We start from the raw sequence: 27961 nt of genomic DNA on the forward strand, positions 1-27961 counted from the left end.
TTAATGTTTTCATCTTGTAGATATTCAGCCATTATTTGTAATACCTGTTTCTGAATGGTTGGGGAGTATTGCTTAAATGAGTCATGGATCTCCATAGGGGAAAGGGATGTATTAGGAATCCATCTAAGAGCATCTCTAGTGATGATGCACATTTCTGCAGTATCTCCACCGTGTTTGGGGACAGTGCTCTTCTGAATTAATGCGTTGTTTGTTAAAACACTAGATATTCCTAAAGCATCTAGCTTTACTATCTGTAGTTCATGTAGTTCCTCCTTATGTGAGAACAGCTCAAAAACACTAGATATTCCTAAAACATCTAGCTTTACTATCTGTAGTTCATGTAGTTCCTCCTTATGTGAGAACAGCTCAGATAGGTGATGATGTTCGCCTTCTAATGTATTGATGATGCATGCTGAATGATTTAAATGTTGCAATTCTCTGGGTATTATGGTATTAGTGAGTTAGCACAATTCTCGGGCAAGTGTGTTTCCCATGTGTTCTAGCAAATATTTATGTTCAGGCGTATGGTAGTCAGTCAACATATGTGCGACAACTAATTAATTCCCTTCCAGTATATACTCTTCTGCTGATTCTTCTAACCTTGTGTTTTTCTTCTCCGTCAGAGCGCTATGAAGCCCTGAACTCTGATCACTAAGCGGGTGTGAATATTGCAATAGAAGGATATTGTATTTGGATGTGGCAGGGGAGCTAGGTGGCATAGCCTTAAGGAGCTCCGGTGTGGGAGGTGCAGGAGGCCAAGAGTTGTGTTGGGTACATGCAGCACTGGTCAAGGCAGCGCTGCTGGTGAAGCTACACAGGGAGGTGGTGCAGTCTGATGTTCTCGTCTTTCACTCAATAGTGCATCCATTAATTTATCAGCTGTGTGCATCTCTTTAGATGGGTATATTTTGCATATGTCCAACTGTATTGGTCTATCTGTTGCCCTATCACAGTCTTCCTGTTGCTTTTGGTCATGCATTAAAGCCTTTTCTGTTTGGGTCATATGTCTGCAAGCTTGCTTCTGTCTACATTTGATGCACTGGGATGCCTCTTTCGACAATCCCAAACCACATCAAAAGCAGCTGGCCTAGCCTTTTTCCACAATAAAACTGACTCCAAATGCTATATCCTTGCCAGTTAAATCAGCCATCGTCAGGCCATTGTAAAACAGGTACATGTCTGGTCTGGGGATGCCAAATACTATTAAAAACAATTGCTCCTAACCCACATTTAACGCACTTATCATAAGAAGGAAAGCCTCTAGGTGGGGCAGGCTGTCCAAATTCTTATCCAGTGGGTCGTTTTCCACAACAGCACAACACTGCCCAACAAGAGCACATTTTTATTGAAACCAGGCATTTTTACACAAGATGGTATCTCACCTGTCAAAATGTTTCACAAAATATTGTTGTGCGACCAATTAAAAAAAAACTCAACTGATTTCAATCAAACTTCCCCCATCCAACGAAATCTGTGGCTGGTGGTCTTCAAAAGGGCGAAACACAGTTGGACAGCTACATTCCAGAGCCCTCATCAGGATGATTGCTGGGCGGAGAGGCCGATGTGGATCACTAGTAGCAGCTGCAAGAAAATTCATCTCAGATTCGGCAGGGATCCTTGGTACTCAGTGGTCCCATCGCTCAGTCTCTCCAACCTTGAAATACGATGGATCATCCTCAAAAGGGCCCCACGTTAGGTTCCAATTGTAAAACCAAAACCTGGTACTGCAAATAAGATAAGACAAGACCATCAGGCAAAGAGGCAAGTATAAACAACAAAGTTTATTTGCTTCAAGCGGACCCATGTTTTACACAACAATAGTCATGGAGAAGGGAGCAATTTACAGAATGGAAATCACGTCTTGTATGCACCCCAGTTTACATGAGTACTGCCACGAGTGCCATGTCATAGAAAGTTTACAACTCCCTGCTAAGAATAAGGTTTTCTGTGAAAACATTAATTCGCCAGGGATTTCATGCACGTACATTCTAACCTTTTGACCTTATAAGGCAACAGACTGTTCTCACTGAAAGGAGACATTCCAACCGCCATTTTCTTTGTTTTCATGGCCAAGGGTTACTGAAAATCGGTGTGTTTCACAGTTTATTTAGGGTAACGCTTCTCTGGTACATACAGAACATCTCCTGTGTCATGAATTATTAGTATGTGCATGTGTGAGCCCCACGCAATTAACAGTTGCAGACGGGACGGCACCCCGTATTCTTATTGTGCTATGTCCTGGCTGTTCAAGACCCAAAGCTGTATGAACAATGAGCTCATCGTTATTTACAAACAACATTTCTTGGTGGCTCAGCATTTCTGTGCGGCAAACATATTTCTTCTAGCTCCAAATAGGAGATTGGCAAAATGGAGGGAGTGCATGAAATAGAAAAATGCAGGAGCTTAAGGAAAAACAAAGAGGTTATGGCTGGAAGGGTTAGAATGAATCTTAACGACTGGCATTACTCTGGGCAACCCTCCAGACCATTGTTCTTCACCTGCCAAGCCATTACAGAAGGGGACGGAACATATGCAAATCAGGCTTGGTCCCACCTCAAAGTGGCAGTCCAGCCCAAACTGCTAGGTCACATCCCTTCTGCATGAGACCACAAGCATCCCCAAACATGTTTCGGCCTTGTTGGGCCTCATCAGTGAGGAGTAGCTTGGGTCTCTAGGCCCAGCAGGCACAGGACCCACGTCTGGGCATACCGTCCCACTCGGGGTGGCAAAGCAAAAACAAAGAGGTTATGGCTGGAAGGTTTAGAATGAATCTTAACCACTAGCATTGCTCTGGGCAACCCATCAGACCATCGTTCTTCGCCTGCCAAGCCATTACAGAAGGGGAATGACCATATGCAAATCAGGCTTGGTCCCATCTCAAAGTGGCAGTGCAGCCCGAACTGCTAGGTCACATTCCTTCTGCAAGATACCACAAGCATCCCCAAACATGTTTCGGCCTTGTTGGGCCTCATCAGAGAGCAGTAGCTTTGGTCTCTAGGCCCAACAGGCACAGGACCCACGTCTGGGCATACCTGTCCCACAGGGGTGACAAAGCAAAAACAAAGAGGTTATGGCTGGAAGGGTTCGAATTAATCTTAGCCACTGGCATTGGAGAGGCATGGCAGAGGAGCCAAGTAGAAGGCAGGATAACAAAACAGCGGAGAGCTGCACAGAGAAAGAGAAAAGTGAAAAGAGGAAAGAACAGACAAGCAGGAAGAAAGAGAAAACGTACGCCACCGTAAGCGGGCACGGGAACCGGTAGAAATGCAGGCTGGAAGAACAACCTGTGAAAGAAACAGGAGGGAGGAGGGCTTCCGTGTGAAGCAAAATAGAGAGAAAACATAGCGCTTTAACCAGTCAGAGAAAAGATAATGCCAAAGCGGTTGCAACGCGCCGACTGCTTGGAGTACTGAAACTAAGTACCTCCCAGCGGCGGCCATGTTTGTGCAACACTAGTACGTTGCGAGGAGGATGTGATAGAACCTTCAATGGCGGAACAGCCATCAGGATATTCGCCACCCTGGTAACCATCGCCAGCAGCCCCGATGCATGACAGCCAGCAGTAGCAGTAAAAGTGTATTGTACATTTGCTGGTGCAGTAGGCACAATATTGAGGGCTGTTTATCCTGTTGGACATTGGCACAACCGCAGAAAAACAAGGAAGAAACTAGATAGCTAAAACATTATATCGCCAAAAGGGTCTTGATCCCAGAAATCCTTCAGGCCGGTAACTCCAGTGTACGGTAAGTGGAGAAAGTCATGGTTGGCAACCAGAGATTGAGTCGTCACGTCTCCAGGCACTACGGTCAGGATCCGATGAGCAAATCCCATCGGGGAAGTGAGAAGGTGCAGGGGGGGCAACAGAGCTTAGTGTACAAACAGTGATGAGGTTCTATGGCATGGCAATGTTTCTGGACAGTAGCTCGGGACTAGAATCCATCCCAAAATGGATTGAAGGACGTGCATGTGATGATGTGCACGTCTTTTATAGGACCGATTTAGAAGTATTTCCTGGTAGTCGCAACTCAGCAAAAGGGAAGCAATGGCTTTTGGTTAATAATGGGCCATATCTTCAAGTCCAGGAAGGTTGCCAAAGCCTACCCGGCAACAATCACGATCAGACCAATTTAGGTCTAGTGGCAGGAGGGTGATTCCCAACAGTGGTGCAGCAATATTACTGGTGCTCTACTGTCCTGTTGTTCATTAAATATAGCGAGTAGTGGAATAGGTGGAAATTACTGTGAAAAAGGAGGTGTGTGTGTTGATTGCACCGACTGCTGAGTTGATTCATTCAGACTGTAAACAAACTCTTTTTTATACGCATTTGATAACTATCTGGGGCTCCTTCTTGTCTTGTATTAACAGGGACTCCTATTCATCTGCCTCTTCACCTTGTCCAAAAGCTAGAACCTGCTCTGTGCCCCATCCTTCCTTGCAAAGGCTGTAGCTGGTGGAATTGTAATGCCATTTATCTAGCCTCAGTGGTTTATTTCTGTTTCTCTTGTGTTTCCTGCAAATGCTCTGCAGCTAATAACACTTCAATCAATTGTGTGCCTTCCCAGCAAAGAGCACTTTCCAACTTTATCATCAGTCTTTTGGCTCGGACCCATTACAAATGCTGAAACGATGGACTTGCGGTGCAGTAATCACTGCATTGTGGATCCCCCCCAAAACATTACTTTTATCTCTCATGATAGTCTGCTGCATTCTCCACTTTACTTTGTTTCCATGCATTTATCTTAGTCAAGTCTGTTTTCTTTGGGCAAATATCCTTGATTGTTTGGAGTGACTTATTGGTAAAATCCTCTAGCGCTTCTGTAGCATTTTCTTGCAACTGCTTTTCCACTGCAATAAAGTGAAAGTGTCATGGGGGAGGGGATTCTCAACAGCTGCTTATGGTCATAACAAGTTGGATTGTAACAGTGAAGGATGAGTTGTAATGCTTCTTGAAATTGAACAGGATCTTTGAATTTCTGGGACTCTCTGCAGAATATTGTATAGATCAGGGGCGCTTCACGGTGATGCACAGTCGTTATCATATCACCTTCGCAAGGAAACTGTCTCAAAAGCGGGCGCTGCAACGGAAGCTGAAGCGGATGCAGTTGTGAACCTTTCATAGCTTGTAGGGCTATTAGATGCTGGTGGGCACTGAAGATCTCATAAACCGCCCATCTATCATGCAGGACATCAATCGCTGAAAGCAATTGTGATGTGATAGCAAAGAGGCTGATTGTGTGCTTGTGGTTCTCAGAGAGATGGATCTGGGCTCTGGAAAGAATCTGCAGACCCAGTGGAGATGGGAAAGCAGAGGTTACTGCCCGTGAATGATCTGGTGCCTGATCAGGTGTTAGGTTTAATATAGCAGGATTATATGACTCCAACATAGCTCATGGAATATCTTTTGTTGGGTATGCCCATTAAAGTGCCAGTGTGTGTATGTGAAATGGCATCCATTTTGTGTTAGTCTAAGCTCTCACATTGAAGCTCACTTTTCAGACTCCATTTTGTTTCTTCATCATTTTGGTGGTTTTCCATTTCCATGATTAGAATGATAGCAGCCTGAAGAGCTGAAAAACATGTCTTTGCAAAGGATGATTAGCTCAGTTTTGTGCAAGCTTCGAACCTTGGGCTGGCAGTCACAAGTAAAGATTAGAGGTAATATATGTCTTCCCGCTCCTGACTCCCAAAGCTATTTGCACAAACCAATGACTATCGTAAGCATAATATGCTGTGTACATTCCAGGAAGGACGATTTTAAGTGAACTGCTGAGCCACAGATGCGCAGCATCCTTTGGTCAAGGCAAACATAGATTAGATCTGCAAATAATGTCTGCTTGCGCTTGGAACGGTCTGAACCTTGTGACTCTGTGAACAGTAAATTTGTACAAACATGAGGTAGATAAAAGATATATGTATTTTTCAGAAAATGTATACATTACAGGAGGTCATAAACTATCTGGAAGATAACAACCAAAGCAAATCTGAAATGTATTTTAGGCAAGCAAGCCACAATGTAAATTGATCAATTTATCTATGGCTGTCCGCAGACATAGTTGAACCTGAGTCCTCTTGAAGCGAAATAAACTGTTTTTACTGTGTAACTCATGACTGATGGTTTTTCATTTATTTGCAGTACTACATTTGGAATTCACAATTGGCGCCTGGAACGTGTGGCTCTCCCGAAGATGGGACCAGTGAGTACCGGGGGACCCTGCAAATAGGAGACAGTGTTTCTCACAGTCTGCTGCTCGTGATCCACGTCCGTCTCTTCACCCAGAGGTCATCACAGCGAGATTCCCGAACCGTAAGTAGCGATTGGGTTTCGCTTTATTAGAAGACCACCAGCCACGATGGGGGTTCCTTTTGATGGGGGATTGATTTTGACTTGAATCAGGCGAGTTTGTTTAAAACTGTTTGGATATAAAAATATGTTGGAAAATATTTTACGAGCTAAAAATCGTTTTTGAAGTAAAAGTATAATGCCAGGTTTTAGCAAGATGTGCACCTGTTGGGCCGCACTTTGTTGCAATAGAAAACAGGTAAAAGGTTTAGAATATGGTCAGTGGGCCCCGATGGAAGGTTCCCCCACTTTTAACATGTACATTAAGTACGGGTTAGGAGCCATAGTTGTTAATAGTATTTGGCACCAACAGACTAGACATGAGGCAGACCTTCAGTGGCCATCTCTTGGATCTTTTGAACTTGCTAGAATACAACACTTAGAGTCAGCACTGTTGCAGAAACTGGCTAGACCTGCCGCATTTGATGTAGTTTGGGACTGGCACAAAGAAGCCACTCAGCGCCTCAAAAGTAGGGAGAAATGTGCACGTAGACACAATACCCAAGCAGAGAAGGCTTTAGCACATGATCAGCAAAAACAGGACGAGGCTATTAGGGCTATGGATGGGGGCTTTCAATTAGAAGTACAAAAAATATACCCATCCAAATATTTGCGCACATCTGATGAGTCAATAGACAAACTGCTAAATGAAAGGTGAGCACCTCCTTCTGCACCCCCTCCCTATGTTCCACCACCGCCTGTGGCAGCCCAGCCACAACTACCAGCTCCCAACACGCACCTTGATAATTGTCCATCAGCGATCCCTGCCACTTCTGATACTCCCCTTCTACTGTCCTCACACCTCCTTCAGACATAGTTGAACCTGAGTCCTCTTGAAGCGAAATAAACTGTTTTTACTGTGTAACTCATGACTGATGGTTTTTCATTTATTTGCAGTACTACATTTGGAATTCACAATTGGCGCCTGGAACGTGTGGCTCTCCCGAAGATGGGACCAGTGAGTACCGGGGGACCCTGCAAATAGGAGACAGTGTTTCTCACAGTCTGCTGCTCGTGATCCACGTCCGTCTCTTCACCCAGAGGTCATCACAGCGAGATTCCCGAACCGTAAGTAGCGATTGGGTTTCGCTTTATTAGAAGACCACCAGCCACGATGGGGGTTCCTTTTGATGGGGGATTGATTTTGACTTGAATCAGGCGAGTTTGTTTAAAACTGTTTGGATATAAAAATATGTTGGAAAATATTTTACGAGCTAAAAATCGTTTTTGAAGTAAAAGTATAATGCCAGGTTTTAGCAAGATGTGCACCTGTTGGGCCGCACTTTGTTGCAATAGAAAACAGGTAAAAGGTTTAGAATATGGTCAGTGGGCCCCGATGGAAGGTTCCCCCACTTTTAACATGTACATTAAGTACGGGTTAGGAGCCATAGTTGTTAATAGTATTTGGCACCAACAGACTAGACATGAGGCAGACCTTCAGTGGCCATCTCTTGGATCTTTTGAACTTGCTAGAATACAACACTTAGAGTCAGCACTGTTGCAGAAACTGGCTAGACCTGCCGCATTTGATGTAGTTTGGGACTGGCACAAAGAAGCCACTCAGCGCCTCAAAAGTAGGGAGAAATGTGCACGTAGACACAATACCCAAGCAGAGAAGGCTTTAGCACATGATCAGCAAAAACAGGACGAGGCTATTAGGGCTATGGATGGGGGCTTTCAATTAGAAGTACAAAAAATATACCCATCCAAATATTTGCGCACATCTGATGAGTCAATAGACAAACTGCTAAATGAAAGGTGAGCACCTCCTTCTGCACCCCCTCCCTATGTTCCACCACCGCCTGTGGCAGCCCAGCCACAACTACCAGCTCCCAACACGCACTTTGATAATTGTCCATCAGCGATCCCTGCCACTTCTGATACTCCCCTTCTACTGTCCTCACACCTCCCCAGAGACCGGAGGCTGTGACTCCTATTCCAGTACCCCTTGAACAGAAAAAGCCCTTACAACAATGGGCAGAAATATATATACAGGAGGGCAAGGAAGCAGCCACTTCCAGCTCTCTGAAAGATCTTTGAGGCATCCCCAAACAAAAAGTATTGCTAGAACAAATGGGACAACCCCTGGCCCAGATTTGGGGTGATTTTACCGACACTGCCATCCCCCAGGATTTCCAGGATTTGAACTTCTTGACTTGTACACGAAATACACCACTGCAAATACACGAACACCTGTTAATACTATTTTCCTTTAAATGGGAACTAGGCCAGCTACACCAATTCAAATTAGATAGAGAGATACGGCACTCATCCTATGTCCAGAAAAGATTTTCACCCACACACATTACAAATAGTGAAGAAATGTGTGTCATCACAAGGAACACTCTCAGATGGATTTTTGGATTCCACTATCTCCCCTATGAAGATCCACGGCACTTTCACTCAATGTTCCTTATCCATGCAAAGTGAAGCGTTGCAGGTTATGGCTGAATATTTGCAATATGGATGCCTTGAGAAAAAATTGGGTTGTCGCGCAGATATTATGACAATATACAAACACACATTTACTGATTACACCCCGCCGACCTCACTGTCCTTCAACCTAGACTTGCTCCTTAATAAAAGGTTTGAGAATCCCACTGCGCAATTGCCCATGAGAGAAGTGCCCCCTGCTCTTGTGCCACAGAAAGAGGAACCGGCCGTTGGCAATTTACTTGCAAAGATTATCCCTGTGCATTATATCTTGCAATTGACATATGTCCCCTTTTCGAGGCAGGAAGTTAACACTCTTAAATAGTCCATCCCTGACATAAGAAAGAATCCCACAGGATTCTATGAAGAAATTGAGTCCGTTTTGAGCTCTTCAGTTTTCACTTTAGGAGACATAGGCCCTCATTCCAAGGTTGGTGGTAGTCATGGCGCTATTAGCACCATGACTACCACCAATAACGGGACCGTGTCCGCCCTCGTTCAATGGGGACTTACTGGTCCAGTCCTACCTTGGCGGGACCGGTAAGGCCCCATTGAAAACGCCATTCCCCATTCCCATTTCAGCCCCCATAGGGCTCAATGGGAAGGCGCCAATAACGGTACCGCAAATTGCGGTACCGTTATTAGCTCTGAAGTCCCTTAACAGGCCCCGTCCATAACACCTGGTAAAACCAGGCGTTAAGGACGGGCCAGCTAAGGGACCTCGGAATAGGGCGCAAAGGGATTACCAGCACCGGTGTCCTTACCGGTGCACGTAATCCATTTGCGCCAGCCTCGAAATGAGGCCCATAGACTTGTTATTCCCTGTCATATTAGCAGCAGATTTATGGAAACAGGTTAGAACCGTAGACGATGCAACTGCATTTGGCGATACATGGGCTGCACTTGAGCTGGCAGACAGGACAAGGAAGGCAGGAGAGAAACCTCCTCAAAGCATACTGACATTACCACACCAAATTGTAAACAAACTTAAGTCCTTGGTGGCAGAGAAAAGGATCATTTGGGATGAGTTGATCGCCTGCATGCAAGGGAAGACAGAGGGGGCCACAGAATACTTTAATAGGTTTGAACCAGTGTTTTCTGATTTCAGTAGCCATGAGTTGAGTGCTGAACCAGGGAAAATATTGTTTGTTGATAAATGTGTACATGGAATATTGCCTGACATTCAGTCTCAAATCTGAAAGTGCATCTGAAAGTGCCTGGCAAACTAAGACACCATCTGAAATCCAACACATGGCCCAGTATTATGAGAATAGAGTGAACAGTGAGAAGGAAAAGACTGAAAATAAAAAGGTTGATATAGAGACTAGGGAGCTCTTGCAACAAATTGCAAGAGGACCGAGAGTAGGGAATGCCCAACCTGGGGGACAGTTTACCCCGCACGTGGGAACTGTGAATGTGAACCAGTGCGCCTATTGTAAGCAAGAAGGCCATTGGAGGGCACAGTGTCCGATCCTCCAGCAGAAAGCGAATGGGATGTCTAGTAGAAGGTTGAGAGCACGTAGCAATGACATGCAGGGGCCAAACAGAAATCCGTTCTCCCAGAACCAGCAATATGACAGCAATGCGAGAAATCAAGATGGGCAACAGAATACTAGGGGTGCAAACATTTTTGACAACATTACCCACACTTACTGTCTGAGGATTTTACATCTGACGATGTTCTATTTAACTAGGACAGCCTGAAGCAGGATCTGGAACCCACCCCTATCCCCGTAGACCAGAAAGGACCCTAAATAAAAATTAAAGTTGGGGATAGGGTACACACTTTTCTGGTGGACAGAGGAGCTCAAATTGAACACTTAAAGGTTTCAGATATTGCCTTGTCAGGGAAACACAATTTATCAGTAGGGTTCTCTGGTACCCTGCTGGTAAACCCAAACTCCTGACCGATTGACATTTCTTTAGGGACTTTCACTGACTCATGTCCATTTATGTTAACAACCAACTGCGGTGAAGATCTGCTGGAGCTGAACTTATTGAAAAAAATTACACGCTGTAATTTACTGCTCTCCGGATGGAGTGTACTTGACAACTTCCCCCCAGCTGAATTCCACCACACAATACATTGCTTTGCCTTTACCCAGTGAGCTTCACCAAGTAGCTACACATCTGTAGGCAAATAATGACAATGAGGTTGGAATTTTAGAATTTGAACCAGTACGCATTGTTTTGAAAACCGGTGTCACATTGCCTCACATTCCCCAATATAAAGTTTCAGTTGATGGTGAGAAAACACTTAAAGTATTATCTCTGACCTCGTACATCAAGGTGTGATAGAAGACATTTCTGGTAGCACATGTAATAGCCTGATTTTGCCTGTTTATAAGAAAGGTGACAATGCTTTACCCTACCATTTTGTTTTTAATCTGAGAGCTGTTAATGCTTTGTTTCACCCCAGTTTCACATTGTTCCTGACATAACTACCATTCTAACCATGATCCCTGCAACGGCTATGCATTATTTAGCATACCCATACACCCGGATAGCAGATATTTGTTAGCGTTTACCCTTGGGATGTAGCTTTACCTCTACCTTGGGATACAGTTTGTCAGGAAGCTTTTGATCCACTCAAAACTTCTCTTTGTTCCGTGCCGGTATTGAGCACACCAAATTACACCAAAGAATTTGTGTTATTTGTGCACAAAACGGATGGTGGTGCTTTGGCTGTTTTGACACAGGAACATGGAGGAAAGAACAGGCCATTTGGCTATTTTTCCTCCACATTAAACCCTGTTGCATGCGCTTTGCCGTAATGTCTCAAGGCTGTGGCTGCTGCCACTGCCTCAGTAAAACAAAGTGAAGGCATGGTTTTGGGTCACTGCTTAACCATAGTGGTACCTCACTCAGTAGATGTACTACTGAATAGAACGCAAACTCAGCGTCTCACATCTGCCCGGCTCACGAGATACAAGCTCATTCTATTTGCACCCCACATCAAAATGAAGAGATGCAGTTCTTTGAATCCGGCCAAACTTTTACCTCCTCTAAACGAGCACAGTATTATTGACACCAACCATGATTGACTCTATGTCACTGAACAGGACACAAAAGGGAGGATTGGTTTAAGTGACACACCCTTCCCATCCCCGGATGGGGAAATATTTTGTGACAGTTCTTGTTTTAAACTCCCAGGCGGCACTTCTACTGCTGCCTATGCAATCACGACCTAAGACACCATTGTCGAAAGAAGGAGAATTCCTCAGAATTCTGCACAGGCTGAAGAAATAATCACTTTCAATAGAACTTGTGAGATACCAGGGGCACAGAGTAAATATTTATACTTACTGTCAGTATGCCTTTGGAGTAGCTCACAACTTTGGGAGACTATGGGCCTCATCACGAGTTTGGTGGTAACCATTAAATGCGGCAGTAGCGCTATTACCACTGCATTTAAGGGTTCGCCAAATCACTGGTTTGGCAGATGTCCCCCCAGCTCTGAGCTGGGGGGAAATCTGCCGAAATTTCGTGCTCTTACCGCCGGCGCGAAATCCGCTGGCGGTAAGAGCGTGAAAATTCCCCATTGAGCCCAATGGGGAATTCCCGAATGGGCTCAGTGGGCAATGGGCAATACCCGTTCCACCAAACCCGTGATCCGGCGCTATTAGCACTGGGGGGTTTGGCAGTAGGGCTATTAACGCGGGCGCTAATAGCGCCGGCATTACCGCCCAACTTGGGATGAGGCCCTATGTGCTGAGAGGGGGTTCTTAACATCCCATGGCGCTAAGAATCAACATGGTACGTTGATAGTGCAACTGTTATCAGCATTGCCATTGGGTCTCCCTAAACAACTGGCCATAATGAAATGCGCAGCACACCAGAGGGTGACTGATGATATTGGGAAAGGGAATGCATTTGCAGACACAATAGCCACGCAAACTGCCACCGACCCACAATCAAGAATGTATGCATTGGGACCTCTAGGTGGGTTGCTGAGAGTGGGAGGATGAAAGAAGGCATTAGCAGTGTGAAAGAAATTTAGGCTGAGGCCACAGCAGAGGAAATTGAACAATGGGCTTTTGGACCAGCGGGGTTGGATGATGAAGGATGTTGGGTTCATCATGACAAACAAAGATGGATGTTGCCCAACGCTTATGTAACAGCTGTAGTTGCTATGGCACATGGGCCGGCTCACATTAGTGTGAAAGGTATTTGTAAACATTTAGACCCAGTATGGAGGAATGACAACATCCCCAGAATTGTGGAACGACTAGTTCAGAATTGTATGATCTATCTGCAACACAACATTGAGAAGGGAACACCAGCACCTAAGGGTAGCTTTGGACTGCCTTCCATGCCATTTGAAGTGATCCATTTTGACTTTATTGAAATGGAACGATACCAAAATTACACATATGCGTTGGTAGTAATATGTACATTTAGCAAATATGTTAAGGCTTTCCCTTTGAAGGATAATACTGCTCTGTTAACTGCAAAAGTCATGCTAAAAGAGTACTTCCCTAGATTTGGGTTACGTAGAGTAATATGGTCTGACAATGGACCTCATTTTAATGTGTACATAATACTACAGATGTGTGAGGGGTTACAGATTAAGAAGAAATGTTACTCCTGTCAGCACCCTCAGATTGCCGGATTGATTGAAGACCATAATGGAATCCTTAAGAACAAGCTACCGAAGGTGTGTGCACACTGTAAAATGAAATGGCCCGATGCCCTACCCCTAGCTCTGTTGTCTATGAGAACCACAGCTCAGGCAAAACTTTCCCCCTATGAAATAGTAATTGGGAGACCCGCTAATGTATGGAGAGCACCCGACCTAAGAAACTGTCTGACGTTGAATACCCAAAATTGATTGATTACTGTGACCAGTTGACTCAGAATGTGTGTTTGATTCACCAACAGGTTGGTGCAGCACTGCCCGATAAATATGTGGGCCATGGTCACCACATTCGACCGGGGGATTACGTCCTCGTTAAGGACTTCGAGCGAAAATCCAATCTTGCAGCGCGCTGGAAAGGACCCTATATGGTGCTACTGGCCACTCAGACGGCTGTTCCAGTGGATGGAAAGAAGCACTGGATCCATACAGCACATCTAAAATGAGTGCCCTTGCCTTTGCCCTACATCAAGTGGGTAAAGTAGGGGGTAGGAGATCCTGAACACAAGTACGTACCTTTCAGTGACGGCAAATGCACTGATCCTGACCCTAAGCAGCACAATTGTTCACCTCTTCCCCTGGATACTGACCCCTGTTCACAAATCCCTCTGTGCCCGGAGTGTCCAGATATAACCTTCGACCATGGAAATAGCTAGGGACTGACATTTTGTAAGTAAGAAAGTGTGGTAACATACTGCACCCACATGAATCCAACTATATTCCCTCCATACCCACCAAAGACGCCTGGAGGTAGAGGGGGACAGGGAAAGGAAGACTACAAGCAAGATTGGCAACGTGGTCAGGTGCCACCCACCGATGAACTTATAGAGCCTGTTTCAGTGAGGCTTCTTAATGGACACTGAAAGACTATGCTTCTGTTTGTGTATCGTAGAAATGAGGACATGGAAAATATTGCCACTGGAAAAAACAGGTCTAAAGGACTATGGTCAACTAGGGACACATGTGTAATTATAACTATTGTAGTGTGTATTGTGCTCATATTGGTACCTGTGTTATGGTTTTTGAAACGCTCTCACACCCTTAGCTCACTGTTGCCTACGGTCAGCTTGACTACTCCATCTCCTTTTTATGTGCACTCCCATACACTTTGCCTCCTTGATCTTGAGCACAGAGAGGGGTATTTCAATAACACTCTCATAAGAATCATGAATGACACTAATGCAATCCTAAACAGGACAAATTGTTGGATATGTTCTCACGTCCCACAACAGGGTGAGAAAGGTTTAGGTTGGTACATATATACCATCACATTATCAACTGCTTACTATGCTTCCTTTAGGGCTCTGTTTTTGGTAAATGGAACAATAGCACCTCTGGTAACTTTGATGGGACACATGTGTGTTTGATCAACAGGAATTAATACCTCTGGGATGCTCTGTCTTTGCAAACAAAAGCACTACCAACATCGCCTCCACCAAACATACGGATAGGAATTCTAAGTCATACCAATTAATGATATCATTCCAAATGTCACCAGTAGGTAATAGGGAAGCAGCTCCTCCAGTTTATATCCTCAACAATAATCCTGGCACGGTACCATGTTGATTAAGTAAAGAAGGTTCTCGGTATATGGGTACATATGACAACTGTATGCACACCACGGTTTTGGTGAATGAGACAAGGCCCTTATATATTGGGGATCCATCTACTTTGTTTTTGGGAAACACGTGTATCCATGGTTACCCAAGGATTGGAAGGGAACATGTTACTTAGGGACACTATTGCCTTGGGTTTACTTAACTTCAACTGCAGATATATTAAAACATCGCCCTAGGAGGTGGATTGAAGATGAAACACTTCTCCAAATATTAGGGGATGTGGTAAAATCAATGGTTCCCTTCTGGGGCCAAGTGATAAACTCTGGAGATATCAGAAAGTTGGCCTTAGTACCGGAGAAAACAATTAATGAGACTAATGATATATTGTTTATTATGACATTAGAACAAAGAGCTACTAGAGTGGTTGCCCTTCAGAATAGAATGGTGTTAGATGTCATGCTAGCTGAAAGAGGAGGAGTTTGCAAAATGCTCCGATCAGCATGTTGCATGTATATAGCAGACTCCTTCCCTACTGTGTTTCAGGCTATCAAAAGGTTACACACACTGGGATCCGAAATTCAGGACGATGGGGGTAGTTGGGACATTGGGGCCTGGCTTGGAATCTGTTTACAACCTGGGGCTGGAAGATATTCTCTGTGCTTGCAATACTTGTTGGAAATGTATTTTGTGGCTGATGTATATAATGTTTACCATTTTTAGGTTCTATACTGGGTAACTGCTGCTCTAGGGCTCTGGAGAAATTAAAACCAGAACCTTGTCCTCCTGTTAATGTGATTATACATTGATTATGCAGGATGCAGAGATCAGCCAATTTATGGCCATTGATATAGATGATTATGATGATGTTTGACTTTAATGTGTTAGCTTGGCTAAAAGAAGGGTTTGTGAAATGGCATCCATTTTGTGTTAGTCTAAGATCTCACATTGAAGCTTACTTTCCAGACTCCATTTTATTTCTTCTCCATTTTGGTGGTTTTCAATTTCAATGTTTAAAATTATCGCAGCCTGAAGAGCTGAACAACATGTATTTGTGTCGTAGACCAGAGACTAGCCAAGCGTAGGAACAGGTGTAACATGGTAGCTGGTACATTTTGGGGTGGCTCATTGAATAGATGTCATTTGTGTCCCATGTGTAAATGTGTTTGGTGTAACTACAGGGCATCTATGAGGCACAAGAATCCAGGAAACTGCATCTCCCAGCAGTCCCATGGACAAGAACTACAACCCCAGCAGCCTGGGCCTCATTTAAAGAAACACACAGCACACGGAGCCTGCAAAAGCTTCAAGCAACGACCAGGCCGTCGCCCAAAGCAACGCGCATGCGCAAGATGCCTATCGCGCATGCGCAGCCTGCGAACGCTTGTTCCCGCTCGAGACTCTTCCCGAGAGGACGCATCGTACAGAGCTCCAGCGAACGCCTACACGCGGGGCCCACCCTCGCTGCCAGGAAGACATCCTTTGGCCCCGCGTTACGAAAGATAAAGATGTTGCGGAGCATTCTAACCTGGTTACCTAACTCCGGAAGGCTCCAGGAAGGCTCCGGTTAACTGTTGGGAGCCGCGACTCTAGCTTGCAAACTTCAGATACTAACCCAGGTGCATGCCGTAGTTCGCTCGCATGTTGCGGGCATTTCCAGGTTTAGGTGAAACGCAGTGTGCACGACACACGAGAGGAACAAACTAACTGTTTCCTTTTTAATCAGGAAATTCCACCCGATTACGGAGCTCCAGCTACCCAAGCAGATTGCACTGGCGGCCAGCAGAGCGAGAAGGGAAAGCCAGAGCTAAGTGCTTTTCTAATTTCCGTGTTGCACTTTCTGAATGTCATTATGTGATAATTGCTGGTAGAACCAGAGCACTCATCTGGTGCGCCCTTTTAGCCAGAAACCAGTTGTGTCTTCTTATGTACAAAACTATGTGCCCACATTTCGACCCTGAAACCAAGGTTCCACTGCACCTGCACTAGTTTTCTGTTTACAACTCAGTGCTGATACAACTGAGTTGAAGGGTAACGCATGCATGAATCATGAATGCGAGCGTGTGAGTGTGAACACTGAGGTAAGAAGGAAAACCTCAGCTGACTATTGACAAGAATAATGGCTTGCAGAAAACAGAGCCAAGGAGCATGCCTTACCCTGCAACCACCTACCTGTCCACTACCACTCCCTAATCCTCAACCCGGTTATCCCAACACCCCCTACCCATCCAATCCGTGGACCCTAACCCTCTTTCCCCGTGGGAGTTGCGGTGTCCTGCGTTATCCAATCCAGGCGCCAAGACTACCAGGGGGAGGGTGGAGTTCTTGCTGCTTTTGCGCTGACCTGGATCACGCCTCGACAGTAGCGTGAACCCAAGTATTCCTAAGCGCCCACGCAGCAAGAGCTCAGAGGAGTCATGGAAGAGATACCCCGAGTTCTCCACGGATTAAAAGGTGCACTCGAGGCTACAAGGCAGGACTATGCAACTTTGGCCACCAGAGTGCAGGGGCTTGCAGCCCAAGGAAGCCCACTTCCCGGTGGGAGCCCCCTGACCCCAGTCCAAATTCAAGTAAGCGCAGAAACACCCATGCCCTTGGCCGCCCCAGAAAGGTATGGGGGAGATCCATAAAAATACTCAATATTTATGACACAGTGCCAGTTGCATTTCTTGACAAAACCAACGATTTCCGGTCTGCCCAGTCGCATACCGTATTTGTCATCTCCTACCTCACTGGGGATGCAGCAGCATGGGCTACCCCCCTCGTGCAGAAAGATGACGCCATATTATATGAATGTGCAGAATTCCAGGAGGAGTTTGGGAAAATATTCAACAGAAGAGCAGCCTCTTTGATTCGAGATCGGGAACTCCTCACCTTGCAGCAAGGAAGCAAAGATCTGATCACCTATGTGACCACATTTAACCGTTTGGTGGTGGAAGCCGAGTGGCCCAATGAGAAGAGGCTGGCTCTTTTTCACCAGGGGCTGCGAGAAGAGTTGAAGGACTTAATAGCCCAAATAGACCCTCAGCCGACCATGTGTTCGGGAATGATCAACCTAGCCTTACGCTTGGATCATCGCCAAGGTGAGAGGAGGTAAGATAGGAAAAGGTGGGAGACCAGGTCAAATGTAGCAAGGTTGGACTATCCGAGAAACCCACCCGGTCCCAGTAAAACAGAAAAGGCCCCAGAGTCTGATCCCATGCAAATCGGGTCCGTCCGAGGACCGCTTTCTAAAGAAGAAAGGGACAAAAGACGGCGAGAGAAGCTCTGCATGTATTGTGGAAAATCTGGGCACTACGTACGGGAGTGCGAGGTAAAACCAAAGAACACTTCACATTTGGGAAACGCCAATGCTCGCCAGTGAGTAGGGTGGATCTGCCGAGCCAAAGCCATCATAACTCCCCTGTACACACGTTGGGAAATGTGACCCATGCCCATAATACTCACATCACCATTACAGGAATCTTGCAAACACGCCAGAACAACCAGTCTATAAGCCTCATGATAGATTCAGGAGCCACGGGCAATTTTGTGGATGTTAGTTACGCTCAAAGGGTGGGATTACCAGTAAGTACTAAAGACATTCAGGAGGCGGTCTGTTTCGTTGACGGATCTCCATTGAAGTCGGGGCCTGTGACACAGCAAACAGGGGAGATGGTGTTGAACATCCAGGGTCATAAGGAATTAATCTGGTTTGACGTAATTGCCGCCCCCCAGTTTGGATTTATTCTCGGCTTGCCTTGGCTCATGCTACATAACCCAGTGATTGACTGGAGTTGTGGCATGAGACTCTTTTCATCAGATCATTGTAGCACTCATTGCTCCAAGGAAATAGGGCGTGTGGTACAGGTGTTGGGAGCCACGGAAAAAGGACACTTGGAAGGACTACCCCAAGAATATGAAGAGTTCAGTGATGTATTCAGTAAAACAGCTGCAGAGATGTTGCCCCCACACAGGCCATTCAACTGTCGGATAGACTTGGAACCAGGTGCCACGCTACCGTGTAGTAGGATTTACGCACTAACGGAAGCGGAAAATCAACACCTAAAGGAATACATAGATACCAACCTCCAGAATGGTTTTATCTGCCATTCTACTTCACCTGTTTCCTCACCCTTGTTCTTCGTTCCGAAGAAAACCAGAGACCTCAGGACGTGTATCGATTACTGTATGGTAAATCGCATCACGATCAAGAATCTATACCCCCTTCCGCTTATACCGGTATTGCTGGACCAAGTACGCGGAACTACCATTTATACTAAACTGGACCTACGCGGAGCTTATCATCTGGCGCGGGTGTGTGAAGGGGACGAATGGAAGACTGCCTTTAGGACAAAATTTGGTCCCTATGAATGTCAGGTCATGCCATTCGGCCTCTGCAACGCACCCGCCGCCTTTCAGCACTTTCTGGATGAGGTCCTTCGAGGGTATCGGGACATTTTTGCTGTGGTCTACATTGACGACATCCTGATTTACTCTCGCAACGTACAAGAGCACGTGAAACACGTTCAGTCCGTGCTACAACGCCTGCGAGAACACCAACTTTTTGCCAAGCTGGAAAGTGTACGTTTCACTGTTCAACAGTTGAATTCCTCGGGTTTATTCTATCACCCGACGGAGTCACTATGGATTCACGCAAAGTGCAGGCTATTCTAGACTGGCCATCTCCAAGAAACATCAAGGAAGTACAGGCGGTGTTGGGATTCGCAAACTTTTATAGGCGATTCATTCAAGGATTCGCGCAAAAGAGTCTAGCCATCACCCGACTGTTTAGGAAAGGAAGACCATTTGTGTGGGGCTCCGAGGCAGAACATAGTTTTCGCCAGCTGAATGAGGCTTTCACCTCGGCACCTGTTCTTCTACATCCCGATCCAACATCACCCTTTCTGGTACAGACGGACGCCTCAAGCTACGCTCTGGGAGCGATTCTATCACAGAGAGATCAGTTGGGTCTCCTACACCCGGTTGCATACTACTGAAGAAAACTCAACCCAGCAGAACAGAACTATACTATTGCAGATCGTGAACTGCTCGCAATTAAGGCCGCCTTTACAGAATGGAGGCATTATCTACTGGGGGCTAGGCACACCATAACAGTACTAACTGACCACCGTAACCTCCAGTTCCTAAAATCTGCACGTGCCCTAACACCACAGCAACTACGCTGGGCCATGTATTTCGCAGACTTTGATTTTGTGGTTACGTACCGCCCAGGACAGGAAAACAAGAAAGCTGATACGCTCTCCAGATATCCAGAACCATCGACTGAGCCCAGTATAGAAGAAAAAGCAAAACCCATAATACCTCCAACCAAGATCGTAGGGAGCGTGACTAACACATTGTTAGAACAGATTGGGAATGCCATGTCTGCTCAAGAATTGCTTCGCTGGGAGGATCCTGCCCAAGAACGTCGTCTCCTGGATGGAATACCATATCAGGGTAAGGTGGTGTATTTGCCTACCCAAGTTCTGCAGACGCAAGCCCTCACATGGTGTCATGATTCGCCTTTGGCCGGACATCCTGGGATCAACAAAACCCAAGAATTAATACAACGACACTATTGGTGGCCACATCTGCATAAAGAAGTCCAGGAATACATTGCACAGTGTGAAGTATGTGCTCGAAACAAAACTGACCACAAAAAACCAATGGGGTTACTGAGACCCTTACCGACACCACCTCGACCTTGGCACACGGTATCATTGGACTTTATCGTAGAACTACCCCCGGACCAAGGTTATACAACTATACTGGTTGTAGTGGACTCTTTATCTAAACTTGCTCATTTTGTACCTAGTCGAGGCCTACCCACGGCAGGGGAATCCGCAGATTTATTTCTGCAGCACATAGTCCGATTGCATGGTGTACCACAGCACATCGTCTCAGACCGGGGCTCCCAGTTTACATCTAAATTCTGGCGCCTTTTCTGCAAAAAGATTGGAATACAACTGCAAATGTCCAGCAGCTATCACCCCGAGTCAGACGGGCAAACCGAGCGGCTGAATCAGACTCTCCAGCAGTATCTTCGTTGCTTTACACATGGTGTTGAGGTAGGATGGGTAGAGGCCCTATGGCTTGCTGAACTTGCATAGAATAATTTCAAGCATACCTCTACTGGATATTCTCCATTCTTTACAACTTATGGATATGATCCGCACGTACAGCCATCAGCCGCAAGAATTCCAGATACACTACCGTCGGTGCAAACCAGAGTGGACTCCTTAATACAAATCTGGAAAAAGGCACAGCGTAACCTAACTATGGCCAATGACACATATAAGAAATATGCCGATAGAAAACGTCGAGCCAACCAGGACTATAAAATAGGAGATAAGGTTTGGCTCTCGACTAGACACTTACGCCTGCCTGGATAACAAAAACTGAAACCACGTTTTCTTGGCCCATTCCCCATAAACCAGATCGTAAACCCAGTAGCCATGCGGCTCAGCCTACCTTCCCAGTCTTCCATGCCTCCCTTCTTAAGCCCGCTGCTCTGCACACAAGAATGGAAAAACCGCCACCCATTTTGGTTGAGGGGTTCCCTGAATATGAAGTACGGGCTGTGCTTAACTCATGGGTGAAGAGGGGTGAGCTGTATTATTGCATCGATTGGGTGGGCTTTGGTCCTGAGGATCGATCATGGGAACTGCCTCCAATGTGCATGCTCCTCGGCTCTTGCGCCTATTCCACCGTAATCACCCCACTAAAACAGGTCCTTCGGTGGGGAGGGGGTGTACTGTCATAGACCAGAGACTGGCCAAGCGTAGGAACAGGTGTAACATGATAGCTGGTACATTTGGGGGTGGCTCATTGAATAGATGTCATTTGTGTCCCATGTGTAAATGTGTTTGGTGTACCTACAGGGCATCTATGAGGCACAAGAATCCAGGAAACTGCATCTCCCAGCAGTCCCATGGCCAAGAACTACAACCCCAGCAGCCTGGGCCTCATTTAAAGAAACACTCAGCACACAGAGCCTGCAAAAGACTCAGGCAACGCCCAGGCCATCGCCCAAAACAACGCGCACGCCCGAGATGGCAATCGCACCTGCGCACCCTGCAAACGCGTGTTCGCGCTCGAGACTCTTCCCGAGAGGACGCATCGTACAGAGCTCCAGCGAACGCCTATACGCGGGGCCCGCCTTCGCTGCCAGGAAGACATCCTTTGGCCCCACGTTACGAAAGATAAGTGCCATTCCTTACTAAAGATGTTGCGGAGCATTCTAACCTGGTTACCTAACTCCGGAAGGCTACAGGACGGCTCTGGTTAACTGTTGGGAGCCGCGAATCTAGCTTGCAAACTTCAGATACTAACCCAGATGCATGCCGTAGTTCGCTCGCACGTTGCTGGCATTTCCAGGTTTAGGTGAAACGCAGTGTGCACGACACACGAGAGGAACAAACTGTTTCCTTTTTTATCAGGAAATTCCACTCGATTACGATGCTCCAGCTGCCCAAGCAGACTGCACTGGCGGCCAGCAGAGCGAGAAGGGAAAGCCAGAGCTAAGTGCTTTTCTAATTTCCGTGTTGCACTTTCTGAATGTCATTATGTGATAATTGCTGGTAGAACCAGAGCACTCATCTGGTGCGCACTTTTAGCCAGAAACCAGTTATGTCTTCTTATGTACAAAACTAGGTGCCCACATTTCGACCCTGAAACCAAGGTTCCACTGCACCTGCACTAGTTTTCTGTTTACAACTCAGTGCTGATACAACTGAGTTGAAGGGTAACGCATGCATGAATGATGAATGCGAGCGTGTGAGTGTGAACACTGAGGTAAGAAGGAAAACCTCAGCTGACTATTGACAAGGAAAACGGCTTGCAGAGAACAGAGCCAAGGAGCATGCCTTACTCTGCAACCCCCTACCTGTCCACTACCACTCCCTAATCCTCAACCCGGTTATCCTAACACCCCCTACCTATCCAATCCGTGGACCCTAACCCTCTTTCCCCGTGGGAGTCGTGGTGTATTGCGTTATCCAATCCAGGCGCCAAGACTACCAGGGGGAGGGTGGAGTTCTTGCTGCTTCCGCGCTGACCTGGATAACACCTCGACAATTTGCGAAGGATTATTAGCTCATTGTTTGTGCAAGCTTCGAACCTTGGATGGGCAAGTGCGAGTAAAGATAAGAGGTCATATATATGTTCCCAGCTCCTGACTCTCAAAGCTAGTTGTATAAACCAATGACTAACATAAGCATAATATGCCGTGTACATTTCAGGAAGGATGATTTTAAGTGATCTGCCGAGCCACAGCTGCGCAACGACCTTTGGTCAAGGCAAACATAGATTAGATATGCAAAGAATGTCTCTTTGTGCTGGGAAAGGTCTGAACCTTGTCACTCTGTGAACAGTAAATTTGTACAAACATGATGTAGATAAAAGATATATGTATTTCGCAGAAAATGTATACGTTACAGGAGGTCATAAACTATCTGTAAGATAACAACCAAAGCAAATCTGAAATGTATTCAAGGCAAGCAAGCTGCAATGTAAATTGCTCAATTTCTCTTTGGCTGTCCACAGACATAGATGACCCTGAGTCAATTTTAAGTCGTGACTGATGGCCTTCCATTTATTTGCAGTACTAGATTTGGAATGCACATGTGGGGATTCCGGAATGCTGGCTGAGCAGGTCCCAGCTTGGTCTCTGACCTCCTACCTCCCTGATCTGATGCTCCAAGGACATAATCAATACAAAAAAAAGATTAATACTCAGGAGAACCCAGCCCCTAAGAAAACTAAAGCTGATATGGAGGAATCGCCCAGCACCCAGGATATGTATTCTCTGCTTTTGAAAGTGGGCCAGGATGTAGGTGAGATGAAATGCTCTTATGCTGATTTGAATGTAAGTTTCCAATCTGGAGGGAAGAATTGATCAAGTAGAAAAGGAATCAGCTGCCCTCTAAACAGAGATCGCTGGGAGTTACAGAGCTTATAATGAGTTATGGAGCAATCTAGAGTACATGAACATTAAAAATGTGTCTTTGGATTTGAAACCAAGAATGCTAAATCTAAGACACATGGGTCTATCAGAGAGCATCACAAGAGAATGGCGACTGGAGGAAATTTCACATCAAGTGCTATCTGAGATTGATGGTCCTGATGTTATACATCCAGGAGATCGGAATTATGCCTTTAGAGGTGGAAAACTGGACACTAATACACCAAGACAAATATTAATGGTCTTTACAAAAATGAATGCAAAGGAAAGAGTGTTGAAGGCTGCCTGGGAGAAGGGTCACGTTTCTTTTATCAAAAGACACAAAACAAAATCCCAGATTTCCAAAAGGAGTTAGTGGATAAAATAAAGCTTTTTACAGAGGTAAAGAAACTAGTGAGGGAAAAAGACTTAAGGACAACATTAATGAAACCTGCAATCCTAAAGCTTTACCTTCCAAATGGTGTCAAAATACAGAGGATCCAGGGGAGGCAAAACGATGGGTAAATGGTTATAAGGCACCAGTAAATATCCCAAAGGGTTTAAGCAGGTTGTGTGTTGTTATTTGAAAGAGCATGACTGTTTTAAGGTTGTGGAAATATTTTAGGTGGGACAGGCAGATACGAAAATGTTTATTATTTCAGTCTAGCATACACAGCTTTAAGAAGAGATTATATACTACTATTCTTAATTTATTATTTATAATTTATAATAACAATGAGGAAAATAGAAGATTGACATTAGATCAAAATAGAGGACAAACTGCAAGAGATGATCGAAAACAAGTTACAACTAAGGAAAAAGTTACCCATATCCCGTACAGCAAAAAGTTAGGGAGTGAAAGGACTTTTAAGCTGGAACAGGTAGGAGAGATTTGAGACAACTTGATCTTGAATCAGAAAAACATTATGGCATTAATCAACTGTATCCCAAAACTGAGACAGATCAACACGGATGACATCAAGATTGTGGAGTTTAGCTCCACTGGCAAAAGAGATTGGGGGTCATTCCGAGGTTGGAGGTAAGGGATTACCGGCGTCGGTAAGGGCACCGATGCCAGTAATCCCTTACCTCCGTATTACGAGTTCCATTTGCGGGTCCCTCTTTACCTCCTGCTTTTAGCAGGAGTAAAATACGGGACCCGCAAAGGTACCTCGGAGGTAATTACGGTACCGTAATTTACGGTGCCATAATTACCTCCTTCCCAATTCCCATTGTGCCCTATAATAATAATAATAATAATAATGGGAATGGGGAAGGGAAAAGGTGAATGGGGAATTACCGGTCCCTCCAACCTTGGAATGGGACCGGTAATTTCTCCATTCACCATGCCAGATTTCCAGCGAGTTGGGAGGCAACCATGGAGCTATTTACTCCATGGTTACCTCCTAACTCGGAATGAGGGCCATTGTGTCTACTTGCATATTCCATCACCCATAACCAGACGAATGCTGACTTCAGAACAAGAAAGTTTCCATATGCTAGGTTATGACCTATGGGACTGTCGATCGAGTGGTGTCAACTCAGAACAAGAACAGCGACTATCGACACAAAATGACAACCTGCGGCCTACACAAAGGGAGCGGTCAATCAGTCAGGAGGACACGGTACGACGACCAACAATAAGGCGGACTCAAAGAAAGGAAGTTATTATGAAGAAGAATCAGCACAGCACCCTAGAAAGGGTCGCCCAAAGAGAGAAATCAAAAAACTGACCGAAAAGAGGGAAACATTTATCATGAAAAAGCAAACAACGATAGATACCCAAAAGGCCCCTTGCAGAGGATACAAATCACTTTCGCCCAAGACGTCAGTGAAATGGAAAAGGATCAAACAGCCGCAAATACAAAACCCGGGGATGGAGAAGAAGCTGTGCAAGCAAGAGGGGCAGGGATTTTGAAAGCCCTAGAAGAACGAAGCTAGCCATGCAAGGAACAGAAGGATAGCTTGAGGGATGCCGGGGTTGATGGTTCAAAGGACTCGGAAATTGAGGACATTATTATGGCATGTTGGAATACTCGGGGGTTTAGCCACCTTTTGGAAAAAAGTGATGTTAACTTGGGTGAGTTTGACATCATTTGTCTCCAGGAGACATGGCTAATTAAGACACCATTTCTGGAGGGCTACGAAACCTACCTGGTTCCAGCTGTTCGATCAGGAAAAGGACGACCCTCCTCAGGTCTGCTGACCGCTATTAGAACAGGATCTGGAATACCCTATGTAGATTCAGTGATTACAAACATCCACTCTCAAGTGTCCTGTCTGAATTGGTCAGGGCGGCGGCTAGAAAAGAACCAATGCAAAGAGAAGGAGGACGTAATAATTGTGTTGAACACATACTGAAACCCTGCAGTGATTAAAAATGAGGACTATTTAGACATGGCAGTTAACATCCTGGAAAGAATATACACGGAGTGGGTGCCGAAATATATTATCCTGTGTGGAGATCTCAATGCGGTTTGCCCAAAATCGAAACAGATGCATCAGAATGGTGAAAAGGTACCATTGAACATGGTACATGGAAACATGGATATACAAGAACCACCCGAAAATACCGACATGGGAAAGAATCAACAGCAAACTTAGATCACATGTTTGTTTCCAACGAGCTGCTTAAGATCATAACTGAGTATGAGGTTGTGAGAACAGCGACCCCAACCTCTTAAAGGTAAGATGGACTACAACAAGAAAAGTTAGATTGAAAATGGCAGCGGAGAATGAGACGTGTAAGGGTGACACAAAGTTAAGAATGTCTGCCAATGCGGTCATAGAACTTACGGATTCATATATAAACACCTGCAAAACAAACCGGCAATTAGGTCTGGAAAACAACATTGATTACCAACCTCTGCTAGAAGTCTACGAAGTTAAAAGAAAGACTTGGCCAAACAACAAGTCAAAAATCCATTTACACAAATTTAACAAAAGTGTTGTTGAGGAGAGAAAAAAACGAAGGAAATTAAAGCGTCAAGTAAACAAAACATCTACCCCCAAATTGGTAAATGAATTAAAAACAGTAATAAGGAATTATAAAAGTTGGCTAAGACAGCACAAAGAGACCATAAATCAAGCAGACGCCGCGGGCATGCTGAAGACTGTGTGTAGCAGGAAAACGAGAGATTTCTGGTCTTTAATCAGGAACACCTCAGACTCACAAAACAACTTAATAAACAACTTTGTGGGAGAAGAAGCCTGGGCGGTTCACTTCACAAAGTTATTCCGGAAAGTGGGATACCCACATGAGTCTAAACAAGAACGGGTAAATATACCTCAAAATTAAGACCTGCTAAATCCAACATGGGAGAACACCTGGGATCAGGAGGATATAAAAAGAAAACTTGTTCAGTTGAACACCTCAAGGGCCCCGGGGCCTGACGGGATTACCAACGCAGACTTGAAGGAACATCTCCCAGAATGGTCAACTTTCATTCACGAGGTAATAAAAAATTGTACCAATACAAGATCGATACCGGCTTCATGGACCACAGCAACTATTGTTCTGATTTATAAATTGGGACCCAGAGATCAACCGAAGAACTACCGCCCAATTGCATTATTAGATGTAGTTGGAAAAATGTTTGGCTCATTGTTGCTGGAAAATTTCCAAAAATGGTCGAGGACTATGGGACATGAGGACCCTTTACAAACGGGGTTCGTGAAAGATGGGGGAACTGCACCAAACATTCTCCTACTAACCACTCTAAAAAGCAAGATCCAAGAAGGTAGTCCAAAGATTTATCTTGCATTCATTGACCTGGTACAGGCTTTTGACCAGGTCAATCGTGAAATACTTTGGGGAAAACTAACAACAGGAAATTGCCCCGAAAGCATCTTAGGACCCATTAGAGCCCTTCATCAAGACACTTCTATCAGAGTGCATTTAAATCAAAGGGGGATGTTATCTGAGTCAATACCAATGGCTAGAATAGTGAAGCAGGGTTGCCCTCTGGCACCAACTCTGTTTAACACATATCTCTGCGACATTGAAGAAACCAACCAGGATATCTGGTCTTTTCCACCAACAGTAGGGAAGGTTAAGATCCCTAGACTGCTCT

The 27961-nt window shown here is 45.3% G+C and overlaps 1 long non-coding RNA gene across 1 annotated transcript in view; it reads right to left on the reverse strand.

Moving 5' to 3' along the window:
• Window positions 1–1327: 1327 nt before the first annotated feature.
• The window catches only part of LOC138502968 (uncharacterized), a 132567-nt gene continuing 105933 nt past the window's right edge, over window positions 1328–27961 (reverse strand). Inside the window, exon 2 of the long non-coding RNA XR_011279558.1 lies at window positions 1328–1724. This is a non-coding gene — a long non-coding RNA (uncharacterized lncRNA). The remainder of the gene's footprint in view (window positions 1725–27961) is intronic.

This window comes from Ambystoma mexicanum, chromosome 11 (assembly GCF_040938575.1).
Source record: "Ambystoma mexicanum isolate Mex_15411 chromosome 11, UKY_AmexF1_1, whole genome shotgun sequence".
Classification (NCBI taxonomy): Eukaryota; Metazoa; Chordata; class Amphibia; order Caudata; family Ambystomatidae; genus Ambystoma; species Ambystoma mexicanum.